Source organism: Solanum dulcamara, chromosome 7 (assembly GCF_947179165.1).
Source record: "Solanum dulcamara chromosome 7, daSolDulc1.2, whole genome shotgun sequence".
NCBI classification, from domain to species: Eukaryota; Viridiplantae; Streptophyta; class Magnoliopsida; order Solanales; family Solanaceae; genus Solanum; species Solanum dulcamara.
In genome coordinates this window covers 26,177,518-26,199,089 of record NC_077243.1, presented here as the reverse complement: position 1 = coordinate 26,199,089, position 21,572 = coordinate 26,177,518, and the positions used below count along the sequence as shown (strand labels likewise).

Sequence of the window (21,572 nt, the reverse complement as noted above, 5' to 3'; positions counted from 1 at the left end):
AATGAAAAAATAAAAATAAAATAAGAATTAGAAACTCAAATAATAATAATTAAAGAAGTCAAATAAAATTATGTGTGAAAAAATTATATATACCCCCTAAACAAAATTTTACATGTATGGGTATATAAATTTTAATTTTAATTTTTTTACTTTCTCAAAAAAGACATATACCCATACATAAAAAATTAAAAAAATAATTTTTTCATTTTCTTAAGATGAAAAGGATATATGTGAGCTATTTTTAATTTATGATGATGGGGTATATATATGTTATTTTAATAACGACAGAAAGATATATGAGCTAGTTTTTAAACGGAGAATATATCAACTATGTATCATAAAATTCAGAGGTAAATCTGTTATTTGCCCTTAATTAAATTGTCTTTAAAGCAACTAGGGGTGTTCATGGTTCGGTTTGGGTCGGTTATTGATTAAAACCATAACCAAACCAATTTAGTCGGTTTTTAAATGTCTAAAACCATAACCAAACCAAGTAAAATAATAACCACGGTTTGGTTATTGTCGGTTTGGTTCGGTTTGGTTCGATTTTTCGGTTTATTGTCGGAAAGACATGTTGATGGCAAATTAGGTCCATCAAACTTGCAACGTAGTTTATATTTACAAGAGCAAGTCAAATAGGGGTTCCAAAATACAAACAACTTTGTCCATAAATAAAAAAATTACATGTTTAAACTAAACTAACTAGATATTAGAGAATCCATAGACCATAATATAATCAAAAGTACATCTTCCTTAGCTTAAGCTCCAAACTAATCAATGCTCAAAACAGTAGGGTTTTTACTTTCTAGGGCTATTCACATAGTTGGAAGTGAAAATGTAAAAGGAAAAGAAAGAGTAGGGTTTTTACTTTCTAGGGCTATTCACATAGTTGGGCTTCAGAGTTGAGAGTTGAGAGAGTTGGGCTTGGATTTGGCTTGGATTGTTGGACATAATAAGTATATTAAAATTAAATTAATAATTAAAAGGTATAAAATATTTTTAATTATTTATGAAAAGCTAATATTATACATATAAATAATTATAATTTTTATGTATATAATTATCGGTTTGGTTCGGTTATTTATTCGGTTATTTTTTACTATAACCATAACCAAACCAAATATTATCGGTTATTCAAATTTAAAACCAAACCAAACCAAATCAAACTGAATGTCGGTTTTTTTATTCGGTTTGGTTAAATTTTCGGTTTGGTTTTGGTTTTAACCAAAACCGTGAACAGCCCTAAAAGCAACTTATATGGTCACTTGATATACGTGAAGTCGGTAAGAAACATCCTCCAAATCCTCTCTTTAAATATTCATTAATATTGTAAAACATAAAAAAAAAAAACCAATAATCATGATAGTCTTTGGAACATCCGTCTGCGTTCTATCATTTGCTTCCTTCCTTTTTCCTTGTGGACCCATTTTTTAATAAAATCCATCGTAGTGTCTATATATAATTTATAGAAAGAGGAAAACAAGAAAATGATTGGTAAGTACTCCGCATGACCCATATGGAACAATACATTATCTATGAACCTATATCACATTTGATAAAAATGCATCATATTGAAATTAAAATTAAGATATTATCAGATTCTTTAATTTCTTGTTCTTACGTAGTAATCATTGATTAAAAAATTAAATGTAACGATCTATCCCGTCGTTAGGAATTGATCAATGGAGAAGGATTTCGGGTTAGAAAACTTCGGATAGTAACTTCGGAAAAATTTAGCCAGACTTGGACGAATTCTGAGTCAGGTAAAGTCTAGGGTGAACATGGAAATGGTGGGAGAGCGAATCTCTAATTTGATTGGATAGACTGATAGCCAGGACGATATGGAGCATTTACGGCTTTGCGGAATCGCATTCGGGTGAGTAAAACTCTCGAAATTGGATTTGGGGTGAAGGGTATATTTTAATACGTCTTGGAAAGGAGGTGTGTTGTGAAATGGGGGCTTAGAGCTCAATCTCCGAGCTCTCTATTTTCGTGCAACCCGCTAGAGAGGGGCAGTCGCGACTTAAGTCATAACAAACCTTAAAAATGGTCTTTTTCTGCAAAATCAGTTTCTAAGACTTCAATAGGCAACCTAGGGGAAATTCTATCAATTTTCCATGGATTTCCACGCTTAAGGTACGGATTTTACTCTCTAAATTCACCATTTGATTTCTAGAACCTAGAAATTATGGTTGGTAATCATTGGGGGGGATTTGAACTGAAAACTAATGGTGAAAAATAGCCCTAGAATGGGGTTAGGATCATGGTTTTGTCCTAGGGTGTGAATTGTGTTATATTTCATTATAGTTAGGCTATTATGTTGATCCTTTATATGTATTTACTATTTTCTAGATCAAGAATGAGAAGAACAAACCTGAAAAGGGAAGGCTCTTGCATTGTAAAGTTGTTGAAGCTTGAATTTGAGGTAGGTGATGGTCTAGTTTCCCGTATGTGTTTCATATGCTTGTTAAATTGCTTCATGATGTGCATATGTTTATTTGAATAGGAAAACATGCTAGACTGTGTGAAATGATCACTTGCTGGCCTGTTTTTGTAATGAACCTGTTCTTGATGGTATAATGTTGTAAATACTGAATGTATTTATGATTGTGGTATATTTGGATCGGGTGTCACGTTCCGATACATAATTGGATCAGGTGTCAGTTCCAACACATAATTAGATCGGGTGTCACGTTCTAACATATATTTGGATCGGATGTCATATTTTGACACAAAGTTAATTATTTGTAGGTCCCTTGAGAGGACCCTTGTGTGAAGTTATAGCATGTGAAAGATATTGAGTTGTGATATTATTGAATATAGTTTCACTTGAGACTAGTTGACTTATTCTGTATATATATATGCCTATTGTGTGGAATTTACTTATTTATGATCCGATTACATGCTAACCGCGTGATCCTACTAGTACATTGTTCTTTTATGTACTGATACTACTCTTGCTCTGCATTTGTTGAGTACATGGCATATTCAGTCGACTGCGGAGAGACCTCGATTGGAAGGATAAAAGCTTGTTCGAAGTCCAAGGATAAGCAATTCTGTCATGCTGCCGTGGACTTTCTCGTTAGTCTTAGTCCTTCTTTCGGTACTCAGATGTTCAGATATTTATTTAGTATTTTGACTTCTTTTGGGAGTGTTTCCCTGTTCTTATATTGATATTTGGTTAGAGTTTTGGTACGGACGACTTTCATTTCCTAGGATATTTTTTCATTTCATTTGATATTGAAATTATTTTGCTGAGTTTATGGGAACTCAGTCTTATCCTGATTTTATTTCTTCTTCCGCAAGTCTTTAACTATTTTATCTCACAAGTTTGATAAATTGGGCTGTAAAAATGGTTCTCCCACTGAAGGTTTAGTGTGGATGCCAGTCACGGTGGGTTGGGGTTGTGACAAGGTTGGTATCAGAGCCTAGGTTCATTGATCTCGTCATAACAACATGAGTCTAGTAGAGTCTTGTGGAACGGTAAGAAGATGTCTGTACTTTTCTTCGAGTGGATACAAGATTTTAGGAAAAGTTTCATTGTCTTATTTCTTTCGTGCTATAACGTGATTTATCCAAATTCGTAGCTGGCAATCCAAATTGGTATCTAACCTCTTTTAATCTCTTGTCCGTAGATGGTCAATACTCGCCATCTAACATATATTTAAGGGCGTGGCAGAGAAAGAAGGAGGCGAGACAGAGGCAGAGGGAGAGCAGCACCTGCTAAAGTGGAGGTCCCTATTGAGAAGGTACTGGTAGGTGAGGCCCCTCCTGCTCCCCAGAATGAGCTTGAGGGAGAGGTGGAAGTTAGAGAAGAGCAAGAGCAGGCTGAACAGGAGGAGGACACCCAAACTAGGGCTGCTGGTATTCCCCCTCTAGATCCAATATTAGCTCAGCAGATCATGGCCTTTCTGAGTGGGCTGGTTGGCACTGGCGCCATCCCAGTATGCTTGCAGCACCTGCTCCTATTGCTCATCTGTTTGCTGCTGCAGCTCCGTCAACAGATGAGGTGGTAGGCATAGATACATTTTTCAAGCTATTAATGGGTCCTGTGATGACTGGGACCGAGCATGATATGCTCACCAAGTTCCTCAAACTCAAACCTCTAGTCTTCCAGGGTACAGAAAATGAAGATGCTTATGAGTTTATTCTGGATTGTTATGTGGGGTTGCAAGAGTTGGGTATAGTGCATCAACATGGAGTAGAGTTTGTGACTTTTCAACTATAGGGTGAGGCCAAGCAGTGTTGAAGGGATTATATGGAGTGTCGTTCGCCTGTGTTGCCCCCACTCACTTGGATTCAGTTTCATGCTCTATTCCTAGAAAAGTATGTGCCCCATACTTTGAGGAATCGAAAAAAGGATGAATTTATGGCCCTTGAGCAGGGAGGGTAATCAGTGGTTGCTTATGAGGCCAAGTTTTATGCATTGTCCAGGTATGCTACTCAGTTGATAACTATAGAGGAGGAGAGGATCAGGTTGTTCATAAATTGGTTGAACCTCGAGTTGCAGGTACTTTCTATCCATATTACTTCGTCTGGAAGAAGTTTCAACGAAGCCACAGACTTTGTTAAGAAGGTTGAAGGTGTGAGGAAAGATGGGCAAGCCAAAGCTTTGACTAAGAAGACCAAGAGTACAGGTAACTTCAGTGATCCTATTCCAGAGGGTCAGGCAGGCCGGTGATTGCTACTCGGCCAATTCAGTCAACACAACCTTCTTCTACTGGCAGTTGTTCAAGTACTTCACAGCAACATCTGGTCCATGAAGGTCAGAGAGCATTATTCCCAAGTAGCCGCTCATTCTTTGATCGCAACTGTTTTAATTGTGGAGAGCCAAGCCATATATGAAGGGAGTGCCCTCACCCCCGCAGGACAGTTTCAGCACCCCAACAAGCCAGAGCAATAGTCCCAACAGCTGGTGGGGGCAATGGTAGAGGACGTCCACATGATGGGCGATGAGCAAATCCGAGAGGCCATAGGGGCCGAGGTAATAGTAGTACAGGTCGAGTAGCAGCTCAAGTAGGCAAGAAGGTGATCCGTCAGGATGACTGGACTCAGTTTTATGCATTTTAGGCAAGACCAAGGCAGAGGCGTCTTACACAGTTATCACAGGTACTATTCTTGTTTGTGACCAAATGACGATTATTTTATTTGATCCGAGTTACACTTATTCCTATGTATCTGTAAAATATGTCTTGGGTTTTGAAGTACTATATGTATATTGGATGCCTCTATTCATGTTTCTACCCCTGTTGGAGAGTCAATCATAGTCACCCATATGTATCATGTTTGTTCTATTATGTTTATGAGATACCAGACTTGGGTTGACTTAGTGATCATAGACATGAAAGATTTTGATGTGATCTTAGGCATAACTTGGTTGTCTCCCTACTTTGTTGTACTTAATTGCAATGCAAAAAATATAGCTCTAGAGATCCCGAGGAGGGAAGGACTAGAGTGGGAAGGGTGTACAAGCCTAAGCCAGCTAAGGTCATGTCCTTTTTCTAGGCTAAAAAAATGGTAGGGCAGGGTTGTTTGGCTTATTTGGCCCATATCTGGAATGTGGATGTAGAGTCTCCTACTATTGAGTCTATTTCAGTATTGTGTGAATTTTCGGAAGTTTTTCCTTCAGATTTGCTTGATATGCCTACTGACTGAGATATAGATTTTTGCATTGACCTAGAGTCGGGTACTCGTTCAATTTTCATTCCTCCTTACCGTATGGCTCAGGCAGAATTGAGAGCTTAAGGCTCAAATTTATAAGCTTTTTGATAAGAAGTTCATTCATCCTAGTGCTTTCCCTTGGGGTGCTCCGGTGTTGTTTGTCTGAAAAAGAATGATAGTATGAGAATGTGCATCGACTACCGACAACTAAATAAGGTTATCATCAGAAATAAATACAATTTGCCTCGTATAGATGACCTTTTTGACCATAGACAAGGTACTTCAGTCTTCTCAAAGATTGATCTCAGGTCAGGATATCATCAGTTGAAAATTAGACCTGATGATGTGCCCAAAATAGCTTTTAGAACTAGGTACGGACACTATGAATTTTTGGTGATGTCCTTTAGGTTGACCAATGCACCTACAACCTTCATGAGTTTGATGAATGGGGTGTTCAAGTCATTCCTAGATTCGTTCGTGATAGTGTTTATAGATGATATATTGGTATATTCAAAGAGTGAACAGGAACATGCATATTATCTTCAAATTATTTTTGGGAAGAAAAAGTTGTATGCAAAGGTGTCTAAGTGTGAATTTTGGCTGACTTCAGTTGCCTTTTTAGGCCATGTTGTTTCCAAAAAAAGAAGTAATGGTGGACCCACAAAATATTGAGGCAGTTAAGAACTGGGCTAAGCCTAGTTTCATGACCGAGGTTAGAAGTTTTGTGAGACTGGCCAGTTATTATCGCCGGTTTGTGAAAAACTTTGCTTCTATTGCTACTCACTTGACCAGGCTGACTAAAAAGGAGGTACTATTAGAGTGGATTGGAAAGTGTGAAGAGAGATTCCGAAAGCTCAAGACTCTTCTGACCACAGCACCAATTCTGACCTTGTCGATTGAAGGTAAAGACTTTATTATTTATTGTGATGCTTTACATTTCGGTTTGAGTGTTGTTTTGATGCAGGATAAGAATGCTATAGCATATGCTTCATGATAGTTGAAGGTGCATGAGAAGAACTATCCAACTCATGACTTGAAGTTGGCAGCGGTAATGTTTGCACTGAAAATCTAGAGACACTATCTGTATGGCATCAAGTGTGAGGTATTTACTAATCACTGTAGCTTATAACACGTAATCATCTAAAAGGACTTCAATTTAAGACAACGAAGGTGGATGGAGTTTCTTAAAGACTATGATGTCACCATCCAGTAACATCCAAGTAAGGCTAATATGGTAGCAGACACATTAATCCAAAAATTGGTGAGCATGGATAGTCTAGCCTGTTTGGGAGCCCTTAAGCGCCTCCTAGCTAGAGAAATTCAAGCCTTGGAGCCCAGGTTCATGAGGCTAGACATCTCAGAGAAAGGTGGGATAATGGTCGGAGTTGATCTAAGGCCCACTTTTATAGAAGACATCAAGACCAAGCAGATTGAAGATGTTAACTTAAATGAAATTAGAGGAAAAGTGTTGATGAGCAAGTCTCAGGACTCAACAGTTGATACAGGTGGGATGCTTCACTTTAGGGGAATGATTTGTGTTCCCCGAGTAGATGGCTTAATTCATAAAATCTTATCTGAATCTTATGATTCGCGATACTCTATTCACCTTGGAGTGACTAAGATGTATTAAGACTTACAACGGTTATATTGGTGGCCTGGTATGAAGAAAGACATAGCTGAATATGTAGTCAAGTATCAAAACTGCCAATGGGTAAAATATGAACACCAAAGACCTGCAGGTTTGCTTCAAAGAATGCTCATTCCTGAATGAAAGTGGAAGAGAATAGCAATGGACTTCGTGGTGGGACTTCCCAAGACTTTGGTGGTTGACAGGTTAACAAAGTCAGCACATTTTATCCCAGTTAGAGTGGATTACAATGCACAACAGTTGGCCATGATTTATATGAAGGAGATAGTAAGGCTACATGAGGTATCCCTTTCTATCATTTCAGACCGTGGTATGCAGTTCACTTCTAAATTTTGGGGTAAGTTACATGAAAAGTTGGGTACTTAACTCACTTTCAGCACAACTTTCAATTCACAAACATATGGGCAATAAGAAAGAACTATCTAAGTGCTGGAAGATATGTTGAAGGTGTGTGTTATAGACTTTGGGGGACATTGGGATAAGTTCTTACTCTTGTGCGAGTTCTCCTACAACAATACCTATCACTCTAATATTGATATGGCACTATTCGAAGCTTGTATGTGAGGGGATGCAGGTCTACCATAGGGTGGCTTGAAGCTGGAGAAGTGGAGCCATTGGGGGTTGACTTAGTGAGGGATGTTCAGGATCAGGTAAGAAGCATCCAAGTGAAGCTTCTAGTCGCTCAAATTTGTCAAAAAGAGTATGTTGACCGTAAAGTAAGGGATATGAAATTAGAGGCTGGTGAACAAGTACTTCTAAAAGTGTCACCCATTAAAAGGATAATGAGGTTTGGCAAGAAGGGCAAACCCAGTCCTCGCTATATTGGCCCTTTTGAAATTATTGACTATGTAGGGCTAGTGGCGTACAGATTGGCATTACCACCTAACTTTTCTGGGGTACACCCGGTATTTCACGTGTCCATGATGAAAAAGTACCATGGAGATGGGGAATACATCATTAAATGAGACTCGGTGTTATTAGACAAGGAGCTTCAGTATGAGGAGGAGCCAGTTGCAATTCTTGATCGTGATGTCCGAAAGTTGAGGACTAAGGAGATCAATATGATTAAATTACGATGGAAACATCGTTCGGTAGAGGAAGCTACTTGGGAGACTGAGAAATACATGTGGGACAAGTATCCTTAATTGTTAAAAAAAAAACAGGTACTACTGTATCTCTTTTTTAGCCCAATTTTCCCTAGTTAGTCACTCGGGGAAGAGTGATGGGTAAATTGGTATCTATTGTAATGACATGTCCTCGTCGTTAGAAATAGGTCAATAGGGAAGGATTTCGGGCCAGAAAACTTCGGGTAGTAACTTCGGAAAAATTTAGCCTAGGCTAGACTTGGATGAATTCTAAGTCAAGTAAAGTCTAGGGTGACCATGGGAATGGTGGGAGAGAGAATCTCTAATTTGATTGGATAGGCTGATATCGAAGACGATATAGAGCATTTACAGCTTCGCGAAATCGCATTCGGGTGAGTAAAACTCTTGAAATTGAATTTGGCGTGAAGGGTATATTTTAATACGTCTTGGGAAGGGGGTATTTTGTGAAATGGGAGTTTGGAGCTCAAACTCCGAGCTCTCTGTTTTCGTACAACCCGCCAGAGTGGTATTTCTTCCACCAGAGAGGGATGGATTCCACTAGAGCGGGGGCAGTCACAACTTAAGTCGTGACAAACCTCAGAAATGGTCTTTTTCTGCAAACACTACTAAAAGACTGCCAAAAATAACGCAAAAAAGCGATGGACTGCATCACTTTTTTGGTCAAACTCGAAGGAAAAGAGACACAGTCACTTCCTTCATTTTTTTGCTCGACGATTTTAATAAAGCGACGTATTGCATCGCAAAAAGTGACGGACTACATCGCCCCTAATTTTTTTTAAAAAAAAATATAAATAAAATACGAAGGATTGCGTCGTTTTATTTTTAATTTTTTAAATTCTTTTTCCAGAAAAGCGATGGAGAAAGGGTCCCTGTCCGTCGCTTTTATTCTTAGTGTTCTTGAAAATTTTCAAAAAAAATGAAGAACATAGGATCCCTGTTTGTCACTTTTTTTCTTGGTGTTGTTGAAAATTTCCAAAAAAGCGACGGACATAGGGTCCCTGTCCGTTGCTTTACTGAAAAATTTTTGAAAAAAATTCAAAAAAGCGATGGACTAAAAGACCTTGTCCGTCGCTTTTCCTGTAACATTTACAGTTTCTGCTGCACATCTGCAATTAAAATGCGATTCAATAATAATCAATATAGTCCAATCAAACACAATTAACCAACCAACAAAACACACAATATTCATCATAACGAACATAATTAAACACTCAAAATGAATGAAGTTATAATATTTTAAAGTCTTTCAAATTTAACAACTTAAAGTTCATATATTATCCTACAATAATTCAACATTTCTAAAGTACAAGTTGGACTTTTTTGGACAATTAAAGTACAAACTAATTCGAATAAGTAAACCAAATCAAACCTAAATGTCAACACTGGATGGACACAAATTGATCTTGCAAGAAAATTAATTTTATCATCAATAGGATCAACTAATGTTGTCAATGATAAACTAACACTTTATCACTAAAGCACACTCTAAAAATTCAAACATATCCTAAGAAATCAAACAAACCCTAAGCAAAATGCAAGTGTTGTACATTGAACCAAAAAATCTAATATATACAATAATTAAAATTTAAGAGGAAAAAATACCTCGAATTTTTTCAATTAGGGATGAGATGGAGGGGTTGGTGGCAGTGAGCTTGGCGGCGGCGAATATTGGAACATTTAAATAGATTGTACCCCTGCACTTAAAATTTTGTACCAAAAAATTAATTATTTCAAGTATCATAAGTTCAAGTATCTAAAGTTGAGAATTTATACAAACCAAAATAATTTCTAACTCTTAATTAAAAAATTCTAGAGTTCAAGTTCTAAAATCTAAGTTCAAGTAAAAAATTCCTAAATTTCAACTTAAAAATCCTAAAGTTCCAATTTTAAATTCAAGTTCAAAGTTCACAACTTAAAGTTTACATGCATATCCTTCAAAAATTCAAGAATTCTCAAGTTCAACATTTCTAAAGTTCAAGTTGGGTTTTTTCTAAGTTAAAGTACAAACTTTCAAATTTCAAGTATAATTAAAGTTCAAGTATCTAAAGTTGAGAATTTATACAAACCAAAAAAAATTCTAAGTACTTACAAAATCCTAAAATTCAAGTTCTAAAATCTAATTTCAGTTAAAAAATCCTAATATTCAACTTAAAAAAATCCTAAATTTCAAGTTCAAAATTTAAGTTGAAAGTTCACAACTGAAAGTTCATATATCCTACAATAATTCAACATTTCTAAAGTTTAAGCTTAATTAATTCTTAAAAACCATAATTCAAGAAACCAAAGTTAATAACTTCATGAAAAATATAAATAATTCACAATTTCTAAAGTTCACAACCTAAGTTCAAATAAGTAAATGCTACACCACAAAAAATTTCTAAATTCAACTTAAAAAATTCGGCCTAAAGTTCAAGTTCAAAGTTCTAAATTCAATACAAGTTATGATTAAGTTCTAAGTTGTAATTAGAAGGTCTAAATAAGTTCTAAGTTTCTAACTTCTAATTAACTTCTATAATTACTTTTTAAGTCTAACTTTTAACTTCAACAACACTTGAATTCAAACTAAAAAAATACCCAAATTTAAAATCTAATTCCAAAAATCCAATTCAACTAAAACCCAAAAATCTTCATTCACTAATTCACAATTCAATATATAAACTAACAATGTTAATAACTTTATAACTTCAAAAATAGTTCAATTCCAACTCAAAAAAACCCAAATCACAAACTAATTCAAAATACCCCAATTCAAAGTAAAACCCTAAAATCAATACTACAACTTTTTGTTCACTAATTCACAATCAATGTTATAAATTAACTATGTTAATAACATATATTAAACAACATAAATGAAATAAACTAACTAACAATTCAAAATTTTATCAATTTACAAAAATAAAACCCTAACAAAGTTTAACAAGGAGAGAAAAAGACAAGAGAGAAACTATCGGATGGAGTACTTGAGAGAGAGAGAGGGACGACGATGGTGGAGACGCTGGAGAGCTGCGGCGGGGGTGGGGGTGGGGGTGGACGTCGGGGTCGGGGTTTAGGGGAGGGGATCGAAGAGAGAGAGTTAAGAGAGTATACAAATTTAAAAAAATGGGAGAAGTTGTGGATGATATTTAATAGGGGTCGACGGACAACGTCGAAAAGTCCATCGCAACATTTAAAAAATTTGACCAAAAAGCGACGGACTAAGCGGCGCCATCCTTCGCTATTTTTTAAAAAAATTTAAAAACTATAAATAATAAAATAAAATTTTATTAAAAAATATTACAAATTAAAATTAAAAATAAGAGAAGGACTCCGTCGCTTATTTTAAATTTAAAATAATTATTTTTATCGAAAGCAATTGATGGCATCGCAGTTTATATTAAATAATTAATTATTAATTAAAAATATTTTTGGCGCAAAAATCAACCGAAAAAGCGATGGACATAGAGTCACTATACGTCGCTTTTTAAAATAAAAATAAAAAATAAAAAATATAAACTATGGACGATGTCCCTTTGTCCGTCGCTTTTTACCATCGACGCAGTCCATCGCTTTTCTTTTCGTCGTTTTCACCATTTTTTTAGTAGTGAAAATCAATTTCTAAGACTTCAAGAAGCGACCTAGGGCGAATTCTATCGATTTTCCACGGATTTTCATGTGTAAGGTAAGGATTTTACTCCCTAAATTCATCATTTGATTCCTAGAACTTAGAAATTATGGTTGGTAATCATTGGGGGAGGGTTTTAACTGAAAACTAATGGTAGAAAATAGCCCTAGGGTGGGGTTAGGATTATGGGTTTGGCCTAGGGTGTGAATTGTGTTATATTTCATGATAGTTAGATCATTGTGTTGATCCTTTATATGTATTTACTGTTTTCTAGACCAAGAACGAGAGGAATGAACCCAGAAAGGGAAGACTCTTGCATTGTAAAGTTGTTGAAGCTTGAATTTGAGTTAGGTCATGGTTTAGTTTCCCGTGTTTCATATTCTTGTTAAATTTCTTCATGATGTGCATATGTGTATATGAATAGGGAAACATGCTAGACTGTGTGAAATGATCACTTGCTGGCCTGTTTTTGTGATGAACCTGTTCTTGGTGGTATAATGTTGTAAATACTGAATCTATTTGTGATTGTGGTATATTTGGATCGGGTGTCACGTCTCGACACATAATTGGATCGAGTGTCACATTCCGACATGTAATTGGAAAGGGGTCACGTTTCGACACATATTTGGACCGGGTGTCATGTTCCGATACAAAGTTGATTGTTTATAGGTCTCTTGAGAGGACCCTTAGTGAAATTATAGCATGTGGAATATATTGAGTTGTGATATTGCTGAATATAGTTGAACATGAGATTAGTTGACTTATTTTGTATATGTATATGCCTATTATGTGTAATTTACTTTTCTATGATCTGCTTACTGGCTAACCGTGTGATCCTACCAGTAAACCATTGTTTTGTGTACTGATACTACTCTTGCTCTGTCTTTGTTGAGTAAAAGATATATTCAACCGACTGGAAGAGACCTCGGTTGGTAGAGTAAAAGCTTGTTCAAAGTCCAAGGGTGAGTTATTCTGTCATGCTGTCGTGGACTTTCTCGTTAGTCTCAGTCCTTCTTTCACGACTTAGATGTTCAGACATATTTTTAGTATTTTGACTTCTTTTGGGAGTGTTTTCCTTTTCTTATATTGACATTTGGTTAGAGTTTTGGTACAGACGACTTTCAGTTCCTAGGATGTTTCCGCATTTCGTTTGATATTGAAATGGTTTTGCTGAGTTTATGGGAACTCAGTCTTATTTTGATTTTATTTCTGCTTCCGCAAGTCTTTAACTGTTTTATCTCACAAGTTTGATAAGTTGAGCTGTAAAAATGGTTCTCCCATCAGAGAGTTAGTGTGAGTGCCAGTCACGGCGGGTCGGGATCGTAACATTAATACACCCATCTGGCTCGCGCAGTGCACATAATATTTTTCACATAATGTGTCAATGTTATATTATGAATTAGTGGTAATTTGTCTGATGATGGTGACTTTCTTTAACATGATTTTTCAAAGAGATTTTTGGTCCTTTTCCTAAAGAAAAAAATAAAATAGAACACGTAATCTTTCTTAGTGTTCCCAAAACTTATTTTAAACTCGTATGGCATTTTCCCTTTACATTTATAGCTTCTGAAAAATTTAAGGGTTTACAAGTTTAAGTTTCATGTTAAGAAAATTATTATAGGACATCTGCTTTGGGAGAATTTTGGACATATGCATCAAGCTTCAACAACCATAGTAGCATGACAAATTGTGTACGTCTACAAGGGAAACAAAGTTACTCCAAGCAGCGTGGCAATTTGGTTTTCAACAAATTAAATAAACGTTGAATAGATTCTGCACCAAATTGGAGTACTTGTCAACACAGCCGTTTTGCTGATGGCAATATAATAATGTTCATATTAATTTGAAGCACATCATTAGCTGAAAAGTCATATTTTTTATAGATCAAATATTAACTTTATGCATATTTATTAAATTTTAAACATCCTTAGTTAGTGATCTTCATGTCTTAGCAACACAACCGAATACACATACAAACTAACTCGAAGTAAAAACTATAGGGTTCACGTGAATCCAAATGTTATATTATGAGTCCGTCCTGCAAGCAGATTTCACTGAACTTCTCCCAAACAACAAATTAAGTTCTTTAATCCAAGATTACGAGTAACATAGTGTAAGTACCATCATGGCCCATAGACATATTCCGTAGCTTCGTTAAAAGACTGTCACAATTCAGTTCATATCTATCTCAAAAAGACAATATATGAAAGACAGGAATGAGTTCACAACATTCGAATAAGCTAGTTGATCGAAGGGTGCTTGGATTAGCTTATTTTTGGTGTTTTTGGATTTTAAGTACTTTTTAAAAAAAGTTTTGGAGGTGTTTGAAAAAGTTAAAAAGTGTTTTTAAACACTTATTTTTAGGCCAAAAAAGTTTTAAAATAGGCCAAAAGCCAAATGTAGAGTATCCCTATTTATGACTTTTAGCGTTTGACATATAATTTACTTTGTATAAGCTTATCCAAACATGCACTAAGCTAATAGGAGAAAGGGAGATGACTCTAGTTGTTGAGTACCCTGAGAAAGGTACCAAATCAACTAACAGATGTTCAAATCATTATGAAATCATTACCTCATGCCCATTCTATATTTTCACCTTAATTGATAATAATAGACAAAATACAAATAACCTATGAACATATGTTGAGTGCAATTTGTTTTTAGTAACTTGAATTTTGTTATTACAAATTAAAACTAGGCTTTGATCTTACAAATCTTAATATTCAATTATTTCACTCACACACTAACCAGTTTTTACTTTTTGTTCTCTGTTATTTCTCACTTGCTCTCACACTTCACTTTCTTACTTGAACACACATTGCTTTTACTTTTTTTCTTGTGCACACATACATCTCAAATGATCATCTCTATTTATAAATGGTGATGGAAGAGTTTAATTTAGATATCATTAGTCTAGAGGGTGAAAATTATTTACACCCGAATTTTATTTTAAAAATCAAACTCCCTTCTCAATTTTGAGAAATAATCATTTTTTCCTCTTTTTTCTAATTGACTTTTTTAAATGTCTATTCTATCTTTTCATTAGCAACCTTTAGCAACCTTTATCTTGTTTTTTTATACTTCTTTTAAAATTATAATATTTTTGTTTTTAAATCTATACAACAAATTTTCTATTAAAAATATTAGTTTTATCCAAAAAAAAAAACAATATGTTGATTGATTATATAATTTAATAACGTTTTATGATGAAGTAAATTAACAAGAATTAAAAAAATCTTATTGATTTTAATGATATCTATAATGTGATAACCTAATAAACATATTTGATGCAAGTAATAAATAATAATTTTAAAAAATAAAGTTATATTTCATAATAATTTCTTAAAAGATTATCTATTATATTGTAAATAAATTTTAAATTATAGTTTAGAAAATATTTCATTAATGATAATCAATTTATTTACATAGATAATAGAGAATAAGAGATAGGCATAATCACATAAAAGTGCCCTTTTAACTTGGTTTCACCTATTATCTACACCCTCCAACTTTGGGTATGCACAAGTAGACATTTAAACTTATATAAAGTTGAACTATTAGACACACGTATTCTACATGACAATTCACGTGAGATATCGATAAACTTGAACTTATTTGTAGTATGCCATGTAGAACACATATTATGCTATGTGTAGAGCTTGTGTGTCTATTGGTTCAACTTTATACAAGTTTAAATGCATACTCATAAGTTGGAGGGCATATGTGTCAGTTGAGGTTAAGTTAAAGAGCACGTTAATGCATTATGCCTAAGAGATAAAGGAAAACTTACATATGCATGCACATAATACTTATACATATGTACTTAATGTATGTAATACTAAAATAACATTAGATTTTGCAACTAACTTAAAAGGATTATTTATTCATAAAGTTAATGATTTAAATAAAAATCTATAAATACAAAGGCTAAAAAATAAAATATTATATATAGAGAGAGAGATGAGGATTAAGTGACAAGGATCAAATAAACTTTGCATGATAAAAAGAGGAAAATGATTATTTCTCAAAATTAATAAGAGAGTTTAATTTTTAGACCAAAATTCGGAAGCGTAAATAATTTTTACCCTTAATCTAGAATCACACCTTCCATTTTTATTTTTTTTGAAATTGCCCTTTCAAAAACATTTCAAGAATGATCTCTCTAGAACCTCATTTTAGAATATTTGTTTTTCAATTTTCTATATATTTAAATTCTTTTTTAAATATTTGAATATTAAATTGGTGATGACTTTTCAGCGAAACACATTTCCCATCACTAAACCTCCTATATAACCACAACTATATAGCATTAATTTCACTTGAAATCGTTATTGCCAATTTCATTGATTTATCATCTTCAAAATGTGATATAATAAAATTGTCAATATTTTAGAAAGATGTACCAAATTAGTATTGGATAAATAAAAATGGACCGGAGGAGCAGCAGTGCAGAACATACAGATATTTCAACCATTCAAAGTTGAGTACTCCAATATAATAGGTTTTAGCTGGTTAAGAAATCTATTTGTGATTGTTTAACATAGTTGTTTATTCTTAATTCGTGTCCATTGATAAATAATGTGAAACAACGGGAATAAAATATAGTAGTAAATGTTATTTATGAAAAAAATATATAAATTGGCTGGAGTATTGGCTCAACAAAGAGTATTTTAAGAAATTATTTTAGTAACATGAAATGTTTCTCAAAGATTAAACTGTAAGAATAATATCTCTTTTTTTTAAGACATTTAATGTGACCTTCGTATTAGATAATAAATTATTTGTCTTGTCTTTCAATAAATAATATATAGCCTATAATATTTTGATTATGCATATCTGATAGTATTTTTAATGGAAGGAAGCGTTTTATTAGAAATTCCTAGGACAATCATATTTTATAGGAAATTCTGTTGGTTAAAATTTTTGTCTAATTTTTTTTACCTAAAAATATAATTGTGACTCCATCGATCTAACATTCCTTTGTGATGACATAAGCTATAGGGGTTTTTCTTTACCACTTTCTTATCACAAGTTCGTGTTTGATAGAAAGTAATTTTCTACGACACTTGATAAATTATGATTAAAGATATGCTTTTATTTAATTTTGAGATAAGTGTCAAAAACACATTTAAACTATTTCACTTTTTTGATTTTCATACCTAAACTATCACTTATTCTTATTAATATGAGAAACACATCTCTCTCTTTTATTCCACTCTCATTATGTTGTGTGTACTACACTCTCTTTTTCATTTAAAAAAAATGTGATATCACACTCCCCATTGACAAAAAAAAAATTAAATAAATTATCAGAATTAGTTGAAATTAAAGATTAAAGTATTACTATCCCCCCTCCCCCACCCACCCCCAAAAAATTATAAAATAAATTATAAAATATTTTTCTTCACCCATTCCACCACTTTCTCTCACCATAATCACCCCCCCCCCCCCCCAATTTTTTAATTTTTATTTTTATTTTTAAATTTACTTTATAAAAGTTTTTTTTAAAAAGAATCTTACTTCATCCCCCCTCCCCCCCCACCACCCTTCAAATAATAATTTAGATATTATTTTAATTATTTTTTAAAAAATTCTACTCTGCCCTACCTAACCCTCCGTTTCCAAAAAAAATTCTCATTTTATGTTAGATATATACATATGATTTTAGGAAAGTATTTTTTACTTGTTGCAAGACTTTTATTGCTGTTATATTCAGTACGCAAGTAGAAAAAAAATTAATTTTCTAAAAATATAAAAATATATGTACATATCTAACATAAATTGAGAAAAATGTAAAAATAAAAATAAAAAAATTAAGAGCGGAAGGTTAGATAGGGTGGGTATAATTTATTTTTAAAAATAAAATAAAAATAATAATATTTTTAAAAAAACATTTTTTAGGACGGAGTGGGGGAGGAGGAGAAATATGATTTTTTTAAAAAAATATTTTATAAAAGAAATGTAAAAAAAATAAAAGGACGGGGGATTGTCGAGGAGGGGGGAGCTGGTGGAGTGGGAGAGAAAAATATTTTACATTTTATTTTTTTTTAAAATAATTTTTTTTTAAAATAATTTCTTTTTTGGGGGATAGAAATACTTTAGTCTTTGATTTTACTAATATTAGTGGTTTATTCATTTTTTGTCAAGGTGAAATATTTTATCCATGTGAAATGCCATGTGACAATGTTTTTTCAAAAAATAAAGAGAGTGTATAACACACAACACTGAGATTTTTTCTCAAATTAATTGTAACGACCTGAATAGACGTTAGTTAAGATTAGAAGAAAAAGCAAGAATTTTATTCGACTGGGTCCCACCATCCTGCCAGAGCGGGATAGTCCTGCCTCAGCGGCCCCGCCAGAGCGGGAATATGGCCTCCAGAGCGGGAGGGCATGGGACAGAACTTAAGTCATAAAATTCTTATTTTCTCTACTTCTTTCAATTGAAAGTTAGAGGCGAGGGTTTCCGCAAAACCCTCCAAAAAGGCTGTTTTTGACCTGTGGATAAGAGGGGAGAGAATCTCAGCATTCAGAAGGCTTCAACCGATGGAATTCAATCCGGTCTTGCCCGTAAAACAACTGGAACCAATGAATTCAACAACATTATCTCCCCATGGTTGCTTGGCGCCCAGGTAGGCTAGGCTTCTCTTTTCTGATAAGTAAATCTATACCTACTATATAGTATAGAAGGGGATCTAATGAGACATCATACAACTAAGTTGCGGGTCACGGATTATGGGCAAAAATTAATCATGTTAGAGTCTGATTCGAATGTCACCTGATAAAAAGGTGCTATAATGATTTGGGGAAAGTATTTTTAGAGGTGATATTATTGCATACAGATGGTTATTTTATAATGGACGTAGTATTGCGTATGGTAATATAAAACTAAGTAGAGATTGATGATAAACCTTAAGGGTTTGGTAGTGTGGGTATAGGTTGGGTTCCTGGAATTGTCTTAAGGGTGTAATTGCATTACTTATAATATGTCTAAATATGTAACGATAAGGAAAACAAATTAGTTTTTATATAAATGATTACTTGTTAGCTGGTTTGTGATGAACCTGTTCTATTGATATAATGTGATCTATTGATGGCATTTTATGGTTGGTTTGTATAACTGGATTGGGTGTCACGTTCTGACATATATATGGATCGAAGTCACATTCCGACACATATTTAGATTGGGTGCCACAATCCAACACAAATCTTGGATCGATGTCACTTTCCGACAAAAATATGATTGGATTAGGTTCCCTAAAAGGGCCAAGTAAGTGTGTGTGGATGGTCCCATGAGAGGACTTGATGATATCTGTATTTCCATGTAATAATAAGGCTAGTGGTAAATGATCCACGTACTAAAGACCGGCAACTGAACATCTTGAGTTGAGGTGTGTTAGTTATAAGAAACTATGATCTTGAATAAACTTATTGGTTGATAAGAGAATGGGCCAAGTTAGGCCTAGATGTGATCTATATGGTATAATTGTATTCTATATTTATAGTTTTAGAAGTTGAGGTTTCTAGCTGCCAGAGAGTTTTACCATTGTGATTTCTGCGAGTAACTGTGGTAGGGGTAGTAGCTACCTAGAACTCGATATGCCTTGTGTTGTAAGACATGTGGACTAGGACTAGTGATGGTTGGGTGAAATCATTAAGTGGTTAAGGTTGTTAGGTGGGGGCTGTTAGTTGATTGAGCAATTTTAAGGTGGGCCCATAACCCACAAGTCTTAAGTTGTAACTAGGATGGTAGTGGAGCTCTGAAGCTTGGAGGGATGAACACCTTAGGTGGGAGTAAGGAGTTATTATTGGGTTGGGATGGATAAAATCATAAAGTTTAACTATTATAACGTCTTATTTTTTGTTCATATATTATGCGGTGGGTATCAGATTGAACGATGATGCCTACTAGTAAGTGTTGTTTGTACTAATACTACTCTTGCTATGCCACTTGGAATAGTCTAATTGCAGGGTCAATTATTTCTCTTAGATAAAGACGAATGTGATCCTACAGCAGCTTCTAATTTTCCTTCCTCTTGGTGGAAGCTGGGTCATTGATTTTTTATTTTATTTCTACTCTTAGCAGCTCTTGTACCTATTTTAGGCTAGTATCCATGGGGATTTTTATGTGTTATTCTTATACAAGTGTATTATTTTAGTTTTTTATAAATTTTTGGCTTAATTACTCGGATTGTTGATTTAAATTCCGCAATATTTTTATATAAGAGGTTAAGGGTTCTCCTACTTAGGTCATAGAGTAGGTGCCCATATGGTCTGGTGGGTTGGATCATGACAATTTGGTATCGGAGCCCAAATTATCGGTCTCCTGGTACAAGGGCAAGTGCAGAATAGACTCCTGCGGATGGGTGTGTTTTTTTTGTCTAAATATTATTTTTTTTTTTGAAAAAGAGAAGACTCCTCTTGATACAAATATCGAGGAAAACTTTAAATGAGGGAGACTCTCCCCTTACAATGCAAAATAAGAAGAAAATATGACACCTATGACCTATTCAACGGAGCTTTAACTGAACATAAGAAATAGCTAAATTGAATAAGAAAGAGTAGCCAAAATTAGACATAGAGACTTCTATATCAAATTCAAAATACAACAAGTCAAGATGGTTGTTGGATCCTTTTTATCTTTCTTCTTCTAGAACTTGCCATCCCTAGCTTGTCCAACTTGAAATAGCCTTTGATTTCTTGTGGAGGTTGATAAAGATTGTAGAAGTGTTGTATATGCTGCAATATATGGCTTTACTTGGACAATGTGTCTGCAGTGAAATTTGCTTCTCTGAAGGCATGTGTGCACTGGATGATGGGCCACAACCTGCAACTCTGCAGTGCCCTTGTGAATGCTCCAAGATGATAACTCCATCATCTTATGAATATGTTTGTATTGGAAGAACTCCAGGAACTGGATCTGTTGCTGCAGCTGTGTAGTATACTTGCACAAAATTAGCAAAAGAGAGGAACCTACACTATTTCTATTCAAGTAGAAAATAAAATATATGAGGTATTCTAAGTTCCAAGAACTATGGGAGCATGCAAAGGAGATGGTGGACTTCATGTGTACCCTAAAAGAAACCCAAAATTACAGCTTGCTAGACAGATCCCTCAAGGGGGTTGTTTGATCCTTTTCATTTTCTTCTCCTGAAATTAGCCATTTCAGCTTTGTCCATTTTGAAGTACCCCTTGGTCTCTTTTAGAAGCTGGTAATAGTTTTAGTAATGTTGTGTGTGATCAACATTGTGGCTTTACTTTGAAAGGGTATCTTTAGGGAAATTAGCTTCCCTAAAGATATGTCTACAGTCAAAGACTTCTAGCAGCTTAACCAATTCCTATAGTTCAATGATGTACCTATGGATACTCCATGGAGGCTTGATGTCATGTTGGAGCCATTTGACCAGCAATTCAGAGTCAATTTCAAAGAGTACCCTGCTGTAACCATGTTGTAAGCACAACAGAATGCCAAATATTGCTGCTTGCACTTCAGCTTGGTTATTAGAATCAAATCCTAAGGGAGTGGCAAATGCATAAATCAGCACACACTTATGGTC

The 21,572-nt window shown here is 34.4% G+C and overlaps 1 pseudogene; it reads left to right on the top strand.

Moving 5' to 3' along the window:
- Positions 1–4,924: 4,924 nt before the first annotated feature.
- On the top strand, positions 4,925–20,955 carry LOC129894644 (uncharacterized; annotated as a pseudogene).
- Positions 20,956–21,572: the final 617 nt, after the last annotated feature.